Genomic DNA, 6,000 nt, shown 5'->3' with positions numbered 1-6,000 from the left:
GGCGGATTCTTAACCACTGGACCAGCCAGGAACTCCCCATAAAGGCAACTTTTAGGCTATGCTTTTAGAGATATTTCAAAAGACAAAAAAAAAAAAAAGAGAGAGAGAGAGAGAGAAAGAAAGAAAGAAAATGGATAGAATGGTAAAAAGTCCAAGAATGGAATGGTTAGATTGCAGAGGCACCCTCAGGAAATGCAGGCACTCCGTTTGTCTAAAAGTAAAGAAAAAAATCTGTGTCTTAGAGAAACAATTTACATGCTGCCATGCTAAGGACTGTGGGCTTACCGGATAAGCAATGGGGAACTAGAGCTCAGGAAAGCACACTCATTGTAACAGTATAGGCTAACAACTCATATAATATCCTTCTGTGTAAAGTACACTGTCTAAAAATCAATTGATTGAAAATTAATGTACATATGACATTTCTGAATTTCCTGTAGCCAGTCTATAAGTCAAGCCTAAGCACCAATGATCAGAAGATTAAAAGGCTCAAGTAGTCAAAGTGATAAATTCAATGGAAGACGTTGCTACTGTCTGATTCCCAGCAGTGCACATATTTGATGACTTCCTGCCTACTTCATAATATTGCAAAGAGAGTTCTTCCAGCAGTAATCTGCAAATTAAGGGAAACCCATTCAGCCTGTCAAAAATTAAATGGTTTAAAATCTTCACATATCTAGTCAGATATTTTACTAATACTTGCTACAAAGAGTGAAAAGCTGTTCATTGCCTTTTCCCCCTCTCCATTCTAGGAAAAGATATTTCACATTTAAAAGCTGAAATATATATGGATATATACACATACACAGACAGATATACATACATATATATATATATATATATATATATATATATATATATAAAATACACGACAGCAAATTATTTGCTAAGGGGAAATACATGGCTAAGAAGAAAAGAAGTAATCATGCTATGTGTTGAGGAAAAAGTTGATTGCCTTGGTGAGATTTTTATTTGCCTTTTTCCTTTTTGATTCTGGGTAACTTATAAGAGGGTGTGTCAAGTTATCCCTAATAGGAATTTGAATCTAGATGTAACAGCAGAATTAAATAAACTTTAATTTGTATCATGGCTTAAGTATCTGATTTAGTAATACCTTGTAAAAGGAATGGAATCACTGGTCTTTAAAATAGTACAGGACACTGTACAGAGTTTTGATTCAGGCATATACAGCCTGAATTTGTGTTTTATTCTTTCTTTTTAGGAATCAGTGCCCTCAAATTCAAGGAGCACGTAAGCATCTTCTTTTTTGTGTGTTTTAAGATTACACTGTAATCTTAATAAGAAGACTCATTCTTCTCATTATATCAAAATTCCACTACGCAGACTGTGCCAATCCCCACTAACGTATCTTGAATATTCTGTTGGTCCACATAAAGTGAACAGAATATTTTTAGCCAAAGATGTACATAGATTCCAGTTGAAATATTGTTTTAAAAAACCATAAAACTTGCTGGTATCGCTGTCTCCCATGACTGCTATCCTGCCCCACATGCTTTTGTACATAGACTGATGGTCTACCAGATGGTGAGGAAAGGGGAGGCTGGCTCAGGAAAAAGTCAGATACATACGTATAAGATGGCAACACAGAAATTTGAAACATGAGGGGGGAAAAAGTCAATTTAATGGTCATTTTCCTCTATGTTAAAATGTTCAGCTAAAGTAAAGAAAAACCACAAGGAGTCAATTAATAACAGATATTATAAAGACTATGAGATTATACTGGTGTCAGTCTTTTCCAAAGGAAAAAGAGAAGCTGGTCTTTTGATATGGCTGATACATTTAGCTTTACCATTTCTATTACATAAACAAGTTTAATTTTAATTAATTAAGATATATGAATGCATTAAAATTTTAAGTATTTTTTAACTTTTAAAACATAAAAGGGCATTTTGCTTGCTTCTGAAGCTTGGTAAACTTTGAAAATTTCACTTTATCAAGGCAAATCAGTGTCCTGGTATGCTACAATAACAAAAAAGTACATTTAAGACATACAATCGTGAGATGTGACTAGCAAGTAATGCGACTGATTTGTCAACCAGCATACTAAACTAAACATTCAAACGAGCGTTACATTTCTAAGCAGCCACTATGGGAGATCAGACACATTTCAATGGCGCTGCCACTGCTCAACACATTTCCAACTTTTCCCTCAGAAGGCTCTCAAATAATTTATGAACCACACAATGCTCAGGCTCACTGCTTTATAAATTACACTTCATGCAGCAGCAACTTGAGGCAAAGCAGAAATGAAATATGCAATTTTTTCTTTGTTAACAAAAAGAAACAAATGTTAAATTATTAAACCTCCCAATAAACTGCTTTTATAAGCTTATTATTTAAATCTAAAAAGACAATTGCAAAAATAATAAACATAATCATTGTTATTCTTCTTTTCCCCTTCGAATCTGCCTGGGGACATAATATGAACCCATAATCAGTGCAGCTGTGTTGTAAGCTGCCTCACTCTCCTAACCTCATGCATGATGGTCCTGTTTGTTCTTCCAGTGACCACCCTGGCAAATTCCAGTATTTTATTTCCCCTCATTCTTCACAACCTCTTAGTCATCTGACATTCTTGATCATCCTTTTTCCCATCAAAAACGCTACGAACAGCATTCTTAAAAGGGAATTCCACACCACCACACCACATCCTTAAGTCTTTCTCTGACTTATTGTGCCATGTCTTCCTCCCCGGTTCATGTAAGTGTTGCTGTTCATACAGAGTTACAAAAGCATTTAAACATTTCTTGAATAGTCAAAACCTTTGTTCTTGGCTCTGCTTTCTGTGCTGTTTCCCTTGTTAAACTAAATATTACACATTTAACTATCACTGCTACTCAAATATCAGGTGCAACTACTCAGCCTCAGTCCATTCATACCACTTTCTGGTTATGCAACCTTGGACAAGTTCTCAGACCTTCTGAGTCTCACTTTCCTCATGTGTAAAATGAGGATAAAATAACTGTCTATCTCATAGAGTAATGACCAAGGAAATCATCCTTAGGAATTTTTTGTTATATTTTGTGTTCAATTATTTCAAATATTATGATCCCCCCCACACCAATACTTCATGACATCCTCACGTGGATGTCATACAATCCATTCAGCATAATTTTTTTACAGATATAAACACTGTCAAGGAGTTGCACCAAAATAAAATGTTATGTTTTCACAAAACATGGATCTATTAATTTAATAGATTAAATTTTGTAAGAGAATTAAATTCTTTTAAAATGACTTTTCTCCTACCTAAAGGTAGTGAAGGGTAGACAGAAATAGCCTTTTTAAATTAATAGAGAGGCTGCATATAGATATAAAAGCTCTGTGTTGTCTTGGGGTATGCTGTCAAAAATGCTGTGACCTCCGACTGACAGGAAATTCAATCAAACTCTGCCAATGTACTGTGTATCCCTAAACTTTCTTTTACCTATTGATTTCCCTAAATTGGCTTTCCTTTTGCTATTACCATGGTCACTAGGGAACACCATTCTTTCAGGCTATCAGGTTTGGAATCTAGTCCTCTGACCTTCTCTCTTCCATCCCTTCTACACAGCCACCAGAATACTGATGGCTACCCTTCCATTCTTCTACAATTGTCCTTATCCAAACCCTTGGCATCTCATATGTGGACCACTTTATTATCACATTCTTTCAATTCATTCCACACACAAGTTCATCATGCTAATTTTCCAGAATCATCAATTTCAGATTGTCTGATTAAAGTTTTATATTCCTATCATGCACGTCATTTTGTATACCTATCATAACTCATTATACAAAGTAAACATTCAAAAATTCATAGACTAAATCTCAACTCCTTACACAGAAACCCCCACTGATTGCATGATGGTAGCATTCCCCATACAAGCCCCATGCTACATCTTAACCACCATTCACCACTCTGTGAATGCCAAATAAGGGAAAAGAATAAGAAACAAACATACAAATACTACAGGTAAGGTGCCTTGGCTTAGCATATTTTCATTTGGTTTCATACAATAACCCATGAAAAAGGTTATCTCCATTTCTGTAGCAAAGAGGCTCAGAGATGTCAAGATTACTGTTTGGTAGGAAGGATCCACATTTTATGTGAACTCAGTACTCTGGCCTCAAATTCATGCCCATTTTTTTTCATTCCTATCTTCTTTTAAGCAGCATTTTAAAGATGAGAGTTCTGCAGATGCATTAGTTACCTATTGCTTCTGTAACAACCGGTCACAAATTGAGAAGTTCAGAACAATACAAGTATGTTATTTGTTATCTTAGAGTCCAGGAGGTCAGAAACCCAAAATTAGCTTTACTGGACAAAAATCAAAGTGCTGGCAGTGTTGGTTGCTTCTGCAGGCTCTGAGAGGAAAACCTGTTTTTCTGCCTTTTTCAGCTTCTAGAGGCCACCTGCATCCCTTGGCCCTTCCATACGCCGCAGCAGCCTCTGGCTTCTGTCCTCACATATCTTAGGATTGGTTTGAACCCTCCTGGCCCTCTCTTGCAAGGACCCTTATAGTTACACCAGGCCCATCTCGCTAACCTAGAATCATCGACCTCCCTTTGCCATGTAGGTAACACACCCACAGGTTCCAGGCTAGAGGGACATGAGCATCTTTGGGGGCCATCATTCAGCCTGCCAACTGGGCATGAGCTCTGATGACAGAGTCTGAGTCCCCTGAAACTAAGAGGTGTGGACAATTAGATGTCTTAGCAATACCAACACAACAATCTTCTCTCAAGTCGTACTGAACACAATCAAGAATCATTTAGCTTAAGAAGACAAGTTTATTTACTCACCTGTTCATTTTATCACGAACTTTCAGGTTGGCAAATAAAATCTAAGTCTGTTCTTCCTGAACAATTAAAAGAAGCTTGAAAAGCATAGGAAGTACACATTAAATAACAATTTATGTGTGTGGGAGGAGTTATGAGAAGGAATATACTTGCAATTGCATTGAACTCAAAACAGAAATTTCATTTTTTTAAGTTTTAATGTAAAATTAGTCTACTCCTGGCTCTTATTTCTTGTAGACTTTGCCTGGTTTTTACCATGAGGATCTTTAAGTTTTGACAGCTTCTTTTTCTAAAATGTACTACGTTCAAGGCATATGTTATAAAGTTAGTACTTCATTATCCCCCTTCAGCAAAACAACAAGCCTAAATATGTCTAATGATTCTGTTTTTGCATCTCATAAGAACATTACTTAATGGTGCTTGAATTAACCAAATGAATGGAGCTAACTGACGGCTTCCTTTCTTAATGATACTGACTTTTTAGGTCATCGCTTCTGCTTTTCTCAGTCTCATTAGCCCAGGGCCACTTGCCTAAGGAGTGTCCTCTGGCATTTCTGTAGATCAGAGAAATGGGGATGCTTCCATGCTAACTCAGGGACAAGCAGTTTTTCTGCTGCCTTCTGGCTCCTATTTCTTTCACCCTGAAAATCGTCAATCTTTCAGGAGTGTTTAATTTACATTAAGGGTCATAAATATACACTGGTAGAATTTTACTACCAAAGAACTCTGTCATATTGGTATTAAAGCTTGATGAAACATGGGGTTATAGGTACAAAATTTCAACTACAAATAAAAATTCCAATATAAGTCCTTTACCTTGATAAATATATTCAGCTACTATTATCTCAAACATCAGCACTGCATAAAGAAATACTGGCACAGAATGCCTTAAGTTTCATGGTAAAATAAATTGAGAAATGTATGTTATTAAATTATAACATCAAAATGAATTTAAAAAGTAAACTATAACAAATGCACAATTTTTTTCAAAAGTATGATGCCTTGTACTAGAATATTTTAGTTCATGAATAAGATTGGAAAAATCCTTAAACACATATACTTAAAATAAGAGTATTTAAAACAAACTCTTTCTCAGACTTTGAGAATCGAAGAAAAGAAACAAAATTACTTTTTAGTCAGATTAAAGACCTACAGGTCTACAAAACTATACCTATGTTTTTTCCTGAGTTGATTTAA

This window comes from Muntiacus reevesi, chromosome 5 (assembly GCF_963930625.1).
Source record: "Muntiacus reevesi chromosome 5, mMunRee1.1, whole genome shotgun sequence".
NCBI classification, from domain to species: domain Eukaryota; kingdom Metazoa; phylum Chordata; class Mammalia; order Artiodactyla; family Cervidae; genus Muntiacus; species Muntiacus reevesi.
The sequence above is the reverse complement of the archived record's forward strand: the minus strand, read 5'-3'. Positions refer to the sequence as shown.